The sequence below is a fragment of the Giraffa tippelskirchi genome, chromosome 7 (assembly GCF_054371585.1).
Source record: "Giraffa tippelskirchi isolate mGirTip1 chromosome 7, T2T-mGirTip1v1.2.pri, whole genome shotgun sequence".
Classification (NCBI taxonomy): domain Eukaryota; kingdom Metazoa; phylum Chordata; class Mammalia; order Artiodactyla; family Giraffidae; genus Giraffa; species Giraffa tippelskirchi.
The window spans coordinates 28,932,194-28,949,220 of NC_137281.1; the positions used below are offsets into that span (position 1 = coordinate 28,932,194).

The 17,027-nt window shown below is 42.5% G+C and overlaps 1 protein-coding gene and 1 long non-coding RNA gene across 3 annotated transcripts in view; one reads left to right on the forward strand and one right to left on the reverse strand.

Annotated features, from left to right (window-relative positions):
* Positions 1-17,027, forward strand: part of CDH11 (cadherin 11) — a 152,317-nt gene that overhangs the window by 26,963 nt on the left and 108,327 nt on the right. The window lies entirely within an intron of this gene.
* Positions 1-17,027, reverse strand: part of LOC145515057 (uncharacterized) — a 68,831-nt gene that overhangs the window by 25,171 nt on the left and 26,633 nt on the right. The window contains exons 9-16 of the long non-coding RNA XR_014060654.1: positions 14,990-15,498; positions 14,686-14,771; positions 11,723-11,899; positions 8,475-8,654; positions 4,627-4,722; positions 3,551-3,715; positions 3,095-3,240; positions 844-995 (exon numbers count right to left, since the gene is read on the reverse strand). This is a non-coding gene — a long non-coding RNA (uncharacterized LOC145515057). The remainder of the gene's footprint in view (positions 1-843; positions 996-3,094; positions 3,241-3,550; positions 3,716-4,626; positions 4,723-8,474; positions 8,655-11,722; positions 11,900-14,685; positions 14,772-14,989; positions 15,499-17,027) is intronic.

Genomic DNA, 17,027 nt, shown 5'->3' on the forward strand with positions numbered 1-17,027 from the left:
TTGGAGTCAAAAGTGAAAACATGCTAAATGACTAGCCCTAGGATGAAATCTTTAAATAGTAACAGTTCATACAATTTAGATTTGAGAAGTCATTTGTTACATATATGAAGATATTTTTAATAATATGGAAAAACACTATGGAAATGTGATACAGTTTTTATCAGAAGATGAGTAATAAAACTTGCATGTAAACTGCAATCTCTACTTTGAAAACTAAATTTTAAAAAGCATGGCTAAAAGGAGGTATCAATAATAAACTGGATGAAAGTAATAATGATTATTATCAGGTGACAAAATTATCAGTAGTTCATTTTGCAGTCATTTGTTTGTTTATTCAGTCAACTTGAATTTGTTTTAAACCTCTGCATTTTAAAAATGTCCTTCCATGAAAATGCGTTACTGTTAAAAATTAGGAAAAAGATGGTTTGAAAAGATCAAAGTGAGTTGGCCTCACACAGAGGCATCTTGGTGATATCAAAGGATACATGTGTGGCAACTTTAGAGTAGATTCAGCTGTGGTCCAAAGATAGTCCTTACCTGTGAGGAGGACCCAATTAAACAGGATTGGCAAGATCCATTATCATTTCACTTTCTCAGTCATTGTAATAGCATATCACCCCTGAGATATCACTTGGGACATGTTATATCACAATCAATTCACTGAATGCAATCAATTTACATAAACCCTCCCTTTTACCTTTAGCCAACAGTGGGGTTTTTAATTTCCATCCTTTGTATCAATTGTAATCAAAAGTGTTAAGAGCCTGGAATTCAGAATTTGCTCACTGAAGCAGCGTGTGGTGAATGATTGGCATTAATAAGCCAGCCCTTTCTGCTTGATACCTTCTCCTGGTCAAGCCATCGGTTCCAGTCCGGGATGTAAACGTGTTTCTTGCAACTTGTTAACTCAATTACACAGTCCTCTGAATTGCTGCAAACATTTCTTATACAAAGCTACTTGCAGAGTCTCTATGGTAGCTGACACTTCATAATTCCTAAGGGAAAGCATGAGGAATTACACTAAATTCCCTGGATTCTGAAAGAAAGGGAAAGTGATTAAGACGCTGAAATTGCTTGGGCTGCGCTGCTGTCATTGTTGGAGGAAGCGATCCTGTGTCGGGTGCAGAATGTAATAGCTCTGATTACCCCACACCTATCTTCTGGGACATTTCCAATTCACACCTAACTCTGAAGCCTGCTCTCAATCAGAAGATTCCAGAGTGTGCTGGTCTAGAGCTTCCTTTCATCTCAAATGATACCATTTTTTTCTCATTCAAAATTCACTCTGAAGGTCCTAAAGTCAAGTATTTCACTTAGAAGTTTTCTTTCTCTCTCTCTCCACACACACACACACACACACACACATTAAATGGACTTTCTCTTTCTCTCTGTCATGGAATATATAAGAGCATATAGTTCTGTGGGATGCACAATATCGAGGCCAAACCCTGGCCTTCATAGTGAAGGGACTTAGGACCTATTTCCTTAAAAGCCCTGGGACTTGTCTGTTTTACAAGAGTTTGCACACCCTCTCCTTCTACGTTCCTGGGGACCTTGTTTCAAAAGAAGCTTCTAGGGCCCTAATCCAGGCCTCGTGTGGCTGGATGGGGTGTAGGCTCTGAGAAGCTCTATTTTTAATAAGTCTCCAGGTGATGGTGAAGCTCTAGAAAGTTTGAGAAAACTTGCATTAGCGCTTGTCCATTTTCAGAAAGCACCTACCCCCACTATCTCATTCTTTACTTCTAAAGGATATCTTGACAAAGGTACATGGATACTCAGAAATGGAGACTAGGCATTCTATTATTCCCAAACCAGCACGAATGAGTCTAAGACTTGACTTTCAAAATGTGCTCCCTGGGGGACTTCCTTGGTGATCCTGTGGTTAAGACTACTCTTCCACTGCAGGAGGCATGGGCTCGATCCCTGGTTGGGGAACTAAGATCCCATATACTGCACAATGCAGCTCAAAAATTAAAAAAAATATATATATGCAGCATCCATACCACCTGGGGTTGTATTAGAAATGCATTTAGGATGGTCCACTTGGGGACTTTCTGAGTCAGGAACACTTGAGGGGTGGGGGTTGATTCTGAAGATTCATAAAGTTTGAGAACCACTGGTCTAGAGTATGGATTCCCAGGCTCCTTGCACTAGCTGCATGCTTTCATTTATGAAAAGTGTTCACCTTTGTGATTTTTGTAAAGGATGAGACAGGGCTTTCCTTCAGAACACAGTTCCTTTTAGAGAAGCTCACAGACTTAAAGACCCAAAAGAGATTTTAGAATCAATGTCCTAGGCAAATGATGCCTTTAAAACAGCGAATGGTCCTACCAAGAAAGGAATAGTTTGGTCTTTTAAAAGTAGCCTCCAGCTAGTCTGACAAGACCCACTGGGTTTGAAATTAAAAGACGGGCTCCTAAGTTGAAGCTGGTTCTGCTGAATCTTGGTATTGACATGTACCAGCTGTGCAGCTTTTGAGAACACTCAAGATTATCTGGCAGCCTTACTTTTTCATATCTGAAAAAGATATAATGAGAGTTCCTTTCTTTCACATGGCGATTCTGAGCATTAACTCAGGCAGCGAGCGAAAAGGGCTTTGCTGAAGGCCCGGTAATCAGCAAGTGCCCAAAGAATGTTAGAAGACCTGTAACCATGGATATGCATTGCAGTTTTCTGACCTTTTGTTCCCTCATTTTAAATTGGAAGTAATTGTAGGGCCTAAAAGTGGTGAGTTTCGGTAATAAAACGGAACTGAGTGAATCTTTGCAGCAATGGAATCTCAGGTCTTCCTATGAAAGATGAAGGGCAGAGACTGGACCTGTCTGTGTCCCCAGCCTCAGAGGGTTTCAGCACATGTTCAGCACTCCCTGAATAGACATGTGTGCGATTAGTCAAGGGCTCAGTTTTTAAAGAGGAGCTATATATTTTCAGAATCTAGTTATATACTGTATTCTTAAGATAATCTAGACATCTTATTTTGTCTACGATAATAATGTTTGTGATAATATTGTTTATGGTAATTATGCTTATTATCATGAACAAAACCTTCGTCTGATGCTCCCAACAACCCCATGAGGAAGGTAGAGTTACTTACCTCATTTTACAGAGAAGGAACCCAAGTCAGAGAGCTTGGGTAAACCATGGTGGAATAGAGTGACAGTTTGGGTTATCTGACCTCAGGGCACCTGTGCTTAATTATTCTACTTACTGCTTCAGCACTCTGTGTGACTTTGGTGTTCTCTAGAAATAAGCAACAGGGGTGGGCAAAGTTAGAAATAATGTTTTCAGTACCTGTGGGAAACATGGAGAAAGAAATTATGCATTTGGATGAATGAGTGATGCTTTAAAAAAAAATTCTATAGCTATAAGCCAATTAACTCCTAGCCAGCGTGAGAAAAGAAAAGCTTTTTAATTTTGTTGTTAATATAATTTTAAACTCTGTTCCTGTTAGCTATAATAGAGAAAACACAAAGACAGTTGTGCAGCTGAGTGTACTGTTCCAAGGAGAGGACCTCTAAACCACCACTCCCAGAGGGAGGGAGAAACATACCTGGCAAGCCCTCTGCAGAAGTGTGACCGCTTTTCTGCCTTGAATGGTGATCGTCGTCTCATCCCCAGACACTGCAATTTAGTTTTGCCTGTTTTTCTTGTTTTATCTTTAGATAGTCTTGCTCCATTTATTTAAGTCTGTAAGTGCTTCCATCACTCCCTGTCACTGAAGAAACAGAATAATTTATCCTATAATACAGGGCTTCTCAGCCTCAGCATTATTGATATGTTGAGAAGGATGATCTTTTTCTTGGGGGTGTTGTCCTATGTGTTCTAGGATGTTTCCTCTGCTCATTAGATGCCCATAGCAGCCCCTTGTCAGTTGTGACAACCAAAAATGTCTCTAGGTACTGCTCAGTGTCCCTTGGGGCTAAAACTGCCACCAATTGAGAACCACTGCTCTGGAGTTTGGCTCTGTCCTCTTAACCTTCTGAAAACTGGATCTTGGATGAGAGTCTTAATCAGACCCAGATTCCATTTTTGTGTTTATTTTATTCATTGCTAAGACTACTTTCTAGGTGTGTAACTTCCCCCCGGAGGCACAGAGTGTCTGTGATTTCTTTTCACAATGCTAGTGACTACTAGCACCCAGTGCCTAGATCCCTTATGAGGGGCTAAGGGTGTTGATATTCCAGTTCTGTCATCACTTTGCCATTGATTTATGGGAATCTTTGTATGAAGAGAAGCCTGCCTCAGCTACAATTAGGTTGCCATTATGGCTTGCATGAGCAAGGTATGATACAGGTTTTCCATTGTCCTGGATGTCTTTCACCATTAGCCAGCCTTAACCATTCTTACCATTTAGACATACTCTTCTCAGCTTTTCAGTTCCGTTCAGTTCAGTCCCTCAGTTGTGTCCAATTCTTTGTGACCCCATGGACTGCAGTACACCAGGCTGCCCTGTCCATCTCCAACTCCCGGAGCTTGCTCAAACTCATGTTCATTGAGTTGGTGATGCCACCGACTCAACTTTTAAGGCCCAGCTTATCAAATGAGTCAGGACCTAGAGTGACCCCTGGCCTCACCTGTAAGATCAGCTGGTGCCACTATGATGCTTGGGCTCAGTGTCAAACATACCATGTTGGGCATGATCATCGGTCACGATTGGTCCCTATGTCCTCTCTCACTCTTTCTGCATCTTGCTGCCGAGATTTGAACCACCAAGTCAGGTACCTTGGAAAGAGCACAGGCTTGGCAGTGAGACAAACCTGGACCCAAACTCCAATTATGAAAAGTTGCTGCTGGGTGATTGAAGTGAGATCCTCAAAGTTCAGAGGCTTTGGTGTCTTACTTGTCAAAATAGAAACAGTAAGCTCTCAGGGACCTGTTTTTAAGGATCAAGTCATTTGGAACAGTGCTCATGAGAGACACGTTCAATACACAGGTATGGTGTTCTTTCCTGTTAAAAGAGGATTTTCTAGGGACTTCTCCAGCACTCCAGTGGTTAAGATTTCCAAGGCAGGGGGCACAGATTTGATCCTGGTCGGGGAACTAAGATCCCACATGCCTCATGGTGCAGCCAAAAAAATGTAAAAAAAAAAAAAAAAAAATTAAAAACAGTATCTTCTGTTAAGGGAGCAGTCATTTTGGGCCATGCTTACTACGTGTGCCCTTGTGTGCCCTCTCATTTGACGCCCCTGCAGTGATCCTATCCTGTGTGGCAAGGAAGAAAATGAGTTTTACCGCAGTGAAGTGGCCTGTCCAAACCTTCAAGCCGACATGGGTTGACTCTCGACTAAATTCAGACCTTCCTGATGCCAAAATCCATTCTAATATCCCCTGTACAGCCTGCTTTTAATTGGGTGCTTAAGTTTTGAATGAATGGATGGATAAATGATTGACTAAATGAATCGTTATCAGAAGGTGATGCTAGAAGTTTATTATCAAATGGTTCTTTCCTCCCAGAAGGCCTGTTTTTCCTGGAGTTTAGTTGAATCTGGACTTTTTATTTCACGTTTGGATTGAGGCAAGAAAAAGAAGGGGGCTTGTCTGGTGGCTCAGGTAGTAAAGAATCTGGCTGCAATACAGAAAGAAGATCTAGGTTCAATCCCTGGGTCTGGAAGATCCCCTGGAAAAGAGGATGGCTATCCACTCCAGCATTCTTGCCTGGAGAATTCCATGGACAGAGGAGCCTAGCAGGTTGCAGTCCATGGAGTCTGAAAGAGTCGGACATGACTGAGCAACTGGCATGCACACACACAAGAAAAAACAGCGGGTTCTGGATGTGGATGTTGGGGGAAAGGGGAAGCCAGTATGGCTCTGTGACTGTCCAGTGCTGCAATCTGTATGCTCCTCACCTCTGCTCAGACACTGCCTGGCACTTGTTTCTAGCTGTCCCCCCTTTTATGATGAGGGGCTCACTGGTATACACCATGCTACTGGCAGCAGAGCACCCTGGGAGAGGCCTGTGTCCCTGCCTCTTCCTGTCTACACAGCTATTACCTGTGAAAGGGTGAGTTTCCTAGCTGTCACCCGGAGCTCAGTGGGGCTGGGAACCTGGCCAAATGTCTGGATGCCACTGGGAGGAATGTAAGCTGGCACAGCCCAGGAAGCTGAACCTTCTTGAAAAGGATGTGGGTGGACAAGAAGCCCTGTGGTTTCCTGCAGGGGGTGGGGACCTCCTGTCCACAGCCTTGGAGTGGAATGCCATCCAGGTGGGCAGGGGGGAGACTGGGAGCTGACCTCGGACTGAAATGAGGAGCAGCAGCCCTGAGGAAGCCCTGGGGGTGGTGCATGGACCAGAGGAGGTCGCCAGGACCGCTCTCTCCTTTGCTCCCCTCACTCTCGGGAATGCTACCTAGACTTTGTGTGACATTTCTTTGAACTCATTTTGTGTTCACACTATAAGTCACATCTATGTTTTCAGCACAAATTGATTTTAGGTTTTATTTACGAATATATTCAGGGTGAAGATTTTTGAGTGATAAGATTGTATGATTTGGAGAATCCAAAATACATGCCCAGGCTCCCTTTGGGGACGTTCTGGGGTTTTATCTGGCAAACACCAGTCTACTCTGATAGACAAAGTCATCCATGATTTAGATCGCCTCTATTATATTGAAATTGACAGCAGATACTCGCCCTCCCTATCTTGTGTGAACATCCTAGCACTACTGTTACACTGAGTGCTTATCCTTGCAATGCCATTAAATTTTCATATCAATTTTAGGATCAATTTAAGTATTTAAGAGAAAGAATAGTGAATATAGAGAGGCACATATATATGCAGTATTATCCAATATGAAATATATTCATTATATTCATTATATCCATTATTCATTATATTCAAATATATTCATTATGTAATTAATTCATTATATATTCATTATATTCATTATATATTCATTATATAATATATTCATTATATATTATATAAATTATAAATGTATATCCAATATGAAATATATTCAGTATATATAAATTATAAACATGTGCACTTTCATATATAAAAGCGAATCGTTTGAGGGATGAGTTTTATTAAGAAAATACAATTCTATCTGGCAACGATTTATGGGATGATTATGTCCTGGGCTCTGCCATTCCATAAAATGCTGGAGACAAAACAATGAATAAAGTAGGACACCTGTCCTAATGGAGGTCATGGTACATTAGGGAGCAAGGCATGTGAAGAAACAATCATAAGGGAAAAAAATCACAGGGAAAAGAATGGACAGATTAAACTGCCAACTTTTGTACATCAACCATCTCACAAGGAAAATTATGACTCAAGAGCAAATCTGGGAAATACTCAAAATTGATATGATTTAAAGAATATTTTAATATTTGAATGAAGAACTCTTGCAAAGGGATAAGAAAAAAATACCATCACCCCCTAATCATACACCTCCCAGAACTGTACATGTGATGGGACACATGCACGTACACACAAACACTCACATGGAAAATTCAGCTGTGTTTGCTGTTTAAAGAAAGAGGAACAAGCAACAGTGCATTTGCACAAAAAATATATGGGTGGAGCAGTTGCTACCATGAAGGGAGAGGGGAGTGTAATGGGCATTTCCACCCTATTTGTGGTGTGTTAATTGAAACATCTTTTCTGGAGAATAATCCACAGTACGTACATAGAGCTTTAAAATATCACCTCTTTTATAACTTGTAAGCATCTCTTCTAATAGAATACACAGGTATATAGACAGAGATTAACGCGCAATTGTTTGCTGCATTGTTATTTATAATAAGAAAAAAATTAAAACTACTGAATATTCCACGAGTAGGGTGTTGAATGGTTATATAGTTTGTTGTACATCCTAACAGGCAATGATACTACCTTTAATAGCAGAGTTCCTGAAGAATCTTTAGAAGTGCCGAGGTCAGGTGCAGTAGAAGAAAGCTCTCACTTGTGTTTAATAAGGGGGGAATAGTGGAAGGAAATGTTTATTTTCTCATTTGTACATTTTATTTCTCAAAATTTTGACACTGAATATGCATTATCTGGTGGGTGTCCCAGGTGGCGCTAGTGGTAATGAACCTAGATGTGGGTTCAATCCCTGGGTTGGGAAGATCCCCTGGAGGAGGGCATGGCAACCCACTCCACTATTCTTGCCTGGAGAATTCCATGGACAGAGGAGCCTGGTGAGCTACAGTCCATAGTGTCACCAAGAGTTGGACATGACTGAAGTGACTTCACAGGCACGCATTATTTGGTAATTACAAAGATATCAATAAACAAAACCTAAGAAATGAATTGATAATCATAATGCAATGTGAGTGGAGAATACTGCAAAGGAAAGAGAGATTTACAGGAGATAGATAAATTAATTCCACTTGATGAGTTGGGCAGAGAAAGCTGGAGAAAAGAGGTAGATTTTAAAGACTGAGACATAATTTGCCCTGCGGAAAAGGGAAAGGTCGTTTCAGGACCTTCAGGAGTGCGTGTTGTGCAAATGACAGAAGCATAAACACACCTGGCAGGTTGAAGGGATGGAGTTGATCTGGTGTGACTGGACCACACACTCTGCAGGGCACAGGACTCAGTTGAATCAAGAAAGGTGAGAGATGCCAGGCTGTGAAAGGCTTTCCACTTTCAGACCATGCAAAGGAGTTTAAGTGTTAATCACCGAGTCTGGAAGACTTGGAGCTGAATGCTGATGGAGGAAGACATGCATGCACACACAGAGTAAGATAAATTTCATAACACAAATCACAGTAAAAACATGTACAAATACTTTTCAGAAAACATCTTGGGGAGGACTAAAAAACAGTGTTTTTCTCTATGATAAAATTCAAAAAAATAATAGTAGTTCAAAAAATTACTATACTTAAAAGTACTATTTTTTCCCCTACAGTTAACTCTTCCTGTTCTTCAAGGTTTCCTTGTCTTTAATAAATGTGTTGGGGAGGCTATTCCTGACCAACTGTTCCTATAGCAGCAGTTCCTTCCTCCTGGTTATCTATTAATGATCACTAACTATTAATAGATTGTAGACTTTTTGCAGACAGTGAAGAGACCTATTGTATATGCCTCGGTACCCCCAGCACCTAGTAAATAAATCATGCTCAGTCATAGTGTCTACCTGAATGAAGTCACCATCCCTCTGCATGTGAAAGTCTCTGTCAGAATTCATGCAGTGGCCTACTTTGTAACTTCGCATGACTCAGACCACTCCTAGTTTAGGAATAATGTGGGCATATTGGGCTGGAGTAATGTCGCTTTTTACACACATGTGGGTGTTCGTTTTGGGACTGTTGTTCAGCTTGGAGACAAAAAATGGCTGAATAACACATGGTTTGAGGTCAGGCAGTCAGCTGCCACGGATTTCCCAAATGTTAGTTTGGCTTTATTCCTTCAGTTTTCTCCCCTGTGCTAAGAGGCTCTGAACTCCTTCTGACTGACTGATTTCTGGATCCCATCATGGAAGCATCTACTGTTACCTGCCCCATGATCTCCAGTGCAAAGTCCTGGAGGAAGCAGCACCTGATAAATGCCTGATGGGTTGTTCATCAAAATGACTATTAGACGAGAATTTTGTATATTTTCAGATTGATAATACCATCCTATAAAGTTTCTGGGAAGTTCTGGAAGAAAATATCCATTTCTTCCAGTGTGACGGGGGGTTTTTACAACTGTATTTTAATCAGAGAGTCCATGGTTTCCTTTGGGGACTCTCAATGCCTTTATTACAGTCATAGCATAATATGAAATACAGTTAGCTCTCTGTATCCACAGGTTCTTCACCCATGGATTCAAACAATTGCAGATCAAAAATACTTGGAGAAAAGTTCCGGAAACTTCCAAAAAGCAAAACTTGAATTTGCTGCATACCAGTCACTATTTACATAGCATTTACATCATATTAGGTATTATAAGTAATCTAGAGATGATTTGAAGTATATAGAAGGATGTATGTAGATTATATATCAAGATTGTGCCATTTTATGTAAGGAACTGGAGTATCCATGGATTTTGGTATCTGTAGGCCGAGGGAACCAATCCCCCTTGGATACTAAGGGACAGTGTTGTCACTGATGCTAATACTAAAGATATTCTGTCCCTGGTGGCTCAGATGGTAAAGCGTCTGCCTGCAATGCGGGAAGATCCCTTGGAGAAGGAAATGGCAACCCACTCCAGTACTCTTGCCTGGAAAATTCCATGGATGGAGGAGTCTGGTAGGCTGTAGTCCATGGGGTTGCAAAGAGTCGGACACAGCTGAGTGACTTCACTTTCACTTTCTTTCACATTCTGTCCCACTGCTATAGTAAATGCTCCTGCTCCCATCAGGAATGCTAATGTGTCACGTCTCAAGCAGAAGGCAGAGGTTTTGAGCTCAATAAATACATGCATATTTACTCCCTAGTAGGGATCTGTGAATTGTTTTTCTACACATGGAAATAGCAGAGTGAGGGCAAGAAACTGTAAAGTCTTGTAGACAAACACCATCACACAATTTAGCTCTCTTGATTTCACTCTCAGTGTCGGGGACATTTCTTTGACTTTTATATATTGTCAGAATATATATCTGCATTTATATCTAGATATAGATATGGACAAGATTTCCAGGAGAATGAACAGACGATGCCATAATTTTGCTTTCAGTGATGATGCATCTCCTGGGGGAAGGGTGGAGTTTTCTCAAGCCAGTGATCATAGTCCGAGAATCAGAGGATCAACATAATTGCCACCTTCTGCTTCAGAAGCACTTGAACTAAATGTCTCTGTGTTTCCATGTCTGTAAATGGTGTGAATGCGGGTGTTAAGCACACAGGGAACGTACAGATGTATTTCTGGCTAACATGAATTGAAGCAAAAATATTTGAAAAGAGTCAGCTTTATCCTTGATACCTTCGAAGAGGTAAGATGCTGCAAAATCTTGAAGAAGAACAGAATAGTGAACCATACAGTGTTAAAGCTGTTTTATCAATCAATCCCATCAGATACTTGGGAAACTTGATATTGCTGAGTTTTATAGCTGTGCAATGATTTAATATTTAAAAGGAGTTCCCCCTTTAAGCATACTGTGTTGATTGCAAAAACCTGTACAGTTCCTTTTATATACCTCAAAATTCACTTTTTCATTGTCTTGACTGTGAGAAACTTATTAGGATACATTGAGTGTGAGATTAGCATTTGCTAATTTTATTTTTCCTTTCTTTTCTCTGTTGGGATCGTGTTTCTGCATTCGAGTACCACGTGTATAATTAGGCTATGCGATATCTTCAGTTTCATTGTTATTAATTATCCTTTTTACATTAAATTGTCACATTTCTGCCACAGGCACCTTATGGTAACAAATATTTTCTTCTGGAGCCAAGGAAGAAAATACACACATGTAATGAGCTTCTGTATCATGCCAGGCTCTTTGCCCCATCACCTTATTTTACCCCTGTGTAATCATCAATAAAGATGCTTATACCCATTTTTCCCCCAGATAAGAAAACTGACATTTAAAGAGATTAAGTGATTTTCAGGTTTTCATATGTTGGGATGGTAGAGTCACAAGTTACACCTGCTGGTGTCTTGGCTTCATCATGACCTTTGCATAGGGTGTTTGCTGAGGAATAAGAACCTTGGGGGTATTTTTTCCACTTAGAAATAACGTGGCATTATGGAAAGTGTATGGAATGTGCAGTCAGGCAGGTCTGCATCGCATTTATGCTCCTGATATCCCTTAGATGCCTGTTGGAGATTGATTAGACTCTCCTGAGGTTTACTTGCCCCTTAAAAAGTAGGGTTGACCAGACTTCTCTTCCCGAGTGTCTGCAGGATTAGAAATACCATGCTCTCCCAGGACGGGCTGGATCACAGGGAGCTAGTCTTGCCTCTCTTCTTTTTTCTCCACCCATCCTTCATTTTTCCAGGCTGTGAGCCACTGATGGAGGTTATTGACGGCTTCTGCAAGTAGAAAAACAGCTCAGTGAGCCCCAGAGAGAGACAGTTTTCTTTTTCGGTCTGTTTGCATCACCCTGTGAAAAGAGAAAAGAACAAGTGAAGACAGCCATGCCTTTCAAGCTGGGATGCAGGAGTTGGAAGAGGGGTTTGTAGGAGATAAATCAAAGAAAATTGTCTAGAGTTGGTACAAACAAAATTTGAGCTTAATAAGTGCTGGAGTGGTGAGGCAGGATTTGTTCTCCTCTATCTGAAAGACAATTTACCACACCTCCAGGGGAAGGCATCTTGTTGGCAAATGCTTGGAGGCACAGGAGCACTAATCTCATCCTGCTAGGGACCCAAGACTCATAGCCTTTCTCAAAGGCAGAGCTCTAGGCAGTCAGTCAATGCTCCTTCTTTCTTGGCACACCTCCTTTGCCAAAAATATTAGGTATTGTGTATTGAGCCCCACCAGGCTTCCCTGGTGACTCAGTGGTAAAGAATCCACCTGCCAATGCAGGACATGCAGGGTTCAATCCCTGGGTCGGGAAGGTCCCGGGGAGGAGGAAATGGCAACCCACTCTAATATTCTTGCCTGGAAAATCCCATGGACAGAGGCACCTTGCGGGCTACAGTCCATAGGGTCTCAACGAGTCAGAACTGAGCACACACACACATATACACACACATAGCTCCCTCCCCGCCCCCCACCATGAACCAGGTGTGGGGTAAACCAAGTGCTCAATTACACCAGGAGAAAATGACAAATAAGTATATATTTAGGGAGTTTCTTATTCATGTTCAACTTCTTGGGTGCTTTTTTTTTGGACTTTGGGAAAGATAATGTTATTGTTCATGTGTCATATTAAAGTCTGTGTTTATGAATTATCTCACTGCCACAATTTAACCTTGGTGACAGCTCTATGAAGAAGACCTAATCATTTCAATTTTATAGATGAGACTGCTTGTTCAGAGAGGTTCAATGGCTGCCTCAGGGTCACACAGCTATTTGGGACAGAGCTGTTCCATTCGATGCCATGTGGTTTCACTGGCTTTTCAGTAGCATCTTATCCAGGGACGGTATCATGGGAGCATAGGACTGTGCTCATTCCATCAAAAGAGATAAATCTGTAGGGCTGTATTTCTTGTTAGAGGTAGATTCTCCTGAAATACCCTTTTGGCTATACTGTGAAAGCCAGTGATTCAAAGATCCTTGCCAAAGGATCATCATAAATCCTGTTTAGACACAGAAATCCCTGAAGGAAGAAAGGTTCTTTGCAGTGGCCCACAGCCTGTAGCAATAGTGTCCAGAAGAGGGAAATTTGCAACCATGCTTGAATGAGAGCTAAGGGGCTTGTTTACAGGGGCAGGGGCACAGATGGTCCCATAAGTAGGATTTGATGAAGAGTCCCCCTCCCCCTAGACGGAGAGTGGGTGAGGGCTTTTGGACAGCGTTGTCTGAGTGGCCACTGTCACATGTGGATTCTTATAATCCCCGGCCTGAGTTGCTACATCTCATTCAGAGACAAGCAAGCTTGTCTGATATTCTGTTCCATACTTCGGTGAAAACTGAAGGCATGGCTGACAGCCGTTTCTTCCAGTCCTCTCTCCTCCAGCCCTTTAGTCAAGTCAGGCTGGCAGACCAGTCTGGCAGTACACACCCCCAAATGGTGGAGAGAGGAGCAGATCACCAGGCAGGCAAGCTTATCCTTCTGTGGAATCAGTCTGCTCATGTTTGCCAGGATCCACCATGTGTAGGACACAGAGCTCTGTGCTAGAGGGTGTGGGATGTGAGGGAGGAGAATGATAGACGTGTGCATGTGTGTTTAGGGGTGCTTTCTTCCTTTTGAAAGGATATTCCCAGGCACAAGCATTTTAATAAAGAATATTAACGGTTTCTTCCACCCCAGGATAGAAGACATTTTAATATCACCACAATAAATTCTGCATTATTTTGTATAACAGTTAGGAAGAATATTATTTGGAACACACACACTCTGAGGAAGGCTTGGGCTTGGAAACAGAGGTGAAAATTACAAGCGTATGTCCATGGGAGCTTCTTACTAATTTTCAAGTGCTTGGGTGCTTTTTTTGGACTTTAGGAAAGGTAATGTTATTTTTCATGTATCATGCATAAATCTATATGAATTATCTCACTGCAACAATCCTCTAAGGTAGACACCATTCGGATCACATTCCAAATAAAAAAGAAGGTTCAGAGAGGTTAAGTCACATGCCTGAGGTCACACAGCTAACATGTGAAGCGACCGTCATCTGAACCCCAGGCTGTTGTTCGTTTGGTAGCTCAGTCGTGTCCGACTCTTTGCAACCCCATGGACTGCAGCACGCCAGGCTACCCTGAACCCCAGGTTACTAAGTCCAAAGCAGCTGTATTCTTGTCCCTCCCTGGAGTTGTACTGAAGGGCATTGAAAGACAGTTAATGTGGGTATGTTGAACAAGCACTGCTTTATTGCATTCATCACGACTTAATCCCTTTGGAGCTTTGGTGTTTTTGCAGTGCTAACTGAGGCACAGCCCTGTCCTGTCCTCTGTGACATTCCTGTCCCTGCTTCCACATCCAGGCAGAGGAGTGAGGGGAAGAGAAAGTTAAATGAACACCCCAAAGGGCAGTCACCGGGAGTCAGTGTGTATTTGCTTTATTCTGTTTGTTTGATTTAGAACAATACAACGAATGTTCCCTGCCTCTGGGTTCGAGGACTTAGCTTCAGATTTTACAACAGTGGTTCCTATGAATAATGAAAGAATTTCCAAGTTGTCTGAAAACAACCATGACATCAAAGAGACATACCGAAATGAAGCTCAGGTGTTTACTTCTTCTTCCCCATGTCCCAAGCTCAGCAGCCTCAGGAGGCCTCAGCCCTCTCCCCACACCTGCTGGAGCAGAATCTGCATTTTAATAATGTCCCTTGTTCCCATAATTAATGTGACTTGCCCAGTACCTCCCAGCCAAGACCAGGGCCAGGATGAAGTGAGTGAGTCACTCAGCAGGGTCTAAAGTTTGCTACAAATGCAGTAATCAATGTGAGCAATATTTAATACAATATTTTAAATATATATATATAAATGTATATATATGTTTAAATTAAAGGTACCTGGACATCCTCAGTCTTCTCCTTTCTGGATCCTTGGGAGAGAGGGTGGGAGAAAAGGCTAGAGAAGGTCTGGGAGCTTTGATTTCTTGTGAAATTGCATTGAGTTGTTTCTATTTTGGTCTGTATACCTCCATATTATTGAGTTTTCCATAACTGTGATTATATACAAAGAATGGACTATTATAACCCAAACATTTAAGGTTCAAGTTCAGTTTGACTCCTGAACGTAGATCATACTAATGATGCTGATAACGATCAAAGTAAGTAGGTGAGGTTCATCTAGGGCTTGTAGTATGCTAAATGCATTACATGAATGAACTTATTTCATCTGTACAGGAACCCTATGAGAGAGGTTCCATTTTTATTTCCACTTGAGATTTGAAGAGATGGAGGGGTACAGAGGTTAAGGCAGCTTGTCTGAGGTTGTCCAGTTAGTAGTAACTGGCAGAGGTCGAATTCAGATCCAGACAACTTGCTCCAGAGCTTGCTCTCCTTCCTACTTAACCAATCTACAAAGAAAATAGTGAGGGGGAAGAATGAATTTACATGGTATTCAAAGTTCTAAAGCAAATTTATGCAGGCTTCTTTTCCTTCAGTGTTCAAGTATTAGATTGCCAAGTGTCTTTTTATCCTGAAAAATCTGTCCCTTTTTACATTTTTTTATGTTAAAACGCTCTTTAAAACAATGAAATGACAGCAATAGATGATAGTAGTGGCCTTTCAAAAATGTCCCTAAAATTTTGGCTGCCATTTTCTTTTTAATTAGGCCAGGAGTGGGGCGGGGCAAAGATACTTCCCTTGGAGGGTAGGACACATGTTTCAGTCTCCCCTGCTATGCTGGCAGCACCTGTGAACCCAGGTGAGCCCCCGGGGCCCTACCCCGCCCCTGTCTCTGCTTGCTCCTGCTTCCCTGGCTGGCGTCTGTGTGGGACTCATTAGCAGTGGGTGTGTGTCTCGCCACAGTGGCTCATTCAGAAGGCTGCCAGCGGTGCCAGGGATCGTGGCCGCCTCTCTGGCTGCCCGGCCGGCCGCCAGTCCCCACTGTCCAGTACAGAGCTGGGCTGCACCCTCTCACGGCGCTGCAGCCTCTGGAGTCCCCATGGGAGGTGCCCTGGGATCGAGGAGGGAAGGTACTTTGGAGATGGCACTGTCGCGGCAGGCTCCTGCCTCGCAAGGAAGACTCTAGGTGGCCAGCGCTTGGGCGCTCCTGCTGCCAGAGCCAGGGCCCGAGGCTCAGCCTGAACTGTTGATCCTATTTTAGGAGTTTAGGAAAGTTTGTTCTGGCCCATCAGTGAGAGAACTGGCGTGAGCTGGGCCCCGCTGCCAGATCGTGGTGCCTGGGGACACGCACTTGGGGCACTCTTTCCATCTTTGTCTTTGTCTGGTCTCCTGCTCATTAAATCTTCCTGGGTCTGTGGAGTTGACTACCAATTGGTGCCTGACCTACTTACAGGGAGCCACTACATTCACCCTGGCTCATCACAATAAATGGATCGTGAGGGCTGGGTCACTGTGATTCAAAGTGGACTCATTTTAGAATCCTTTCTACTTCCTGGGGTGTGTATTTGTGCATGTGGATACATGTATGATGCGTGTGTGTGTGTGTGTGTGTGTGTGTGTGTGTGTTGTGTGTGTGTGTGTGTACTGTGCAGCTGCCTGAATGAAGGCTGGCATGTTCCGTTGCTACGCTGGTACTTTGCTAATGGACAGCAGTCCTGTGCTTTGTATCAGAGGATTGTTAACAGGCTTGCTGTTTTCCCTGCATCCATCTCCTTTCATTTTTCTACTTGGAACACTTTCTCGTGAGCAAGGGTGCTCACATTTTCTGCTCTTGGTGTCAGCTCTGTTTGCCTCTCTTCTGCCAAAGGGCACCATGGTGTTATTCAAAGGACCTTTTGAACTGTGTGTTCAATGAATGAAGAGCTCATTCGGGACGGTTACTGGGACAGCACACGCTTCCAGCGGGTCCCTGTTGCCTCATCACTGGGCTGTGACTCATGCCTTTGGCGTCTGCCTCTGCTGATCTCAGAAGCTGTGT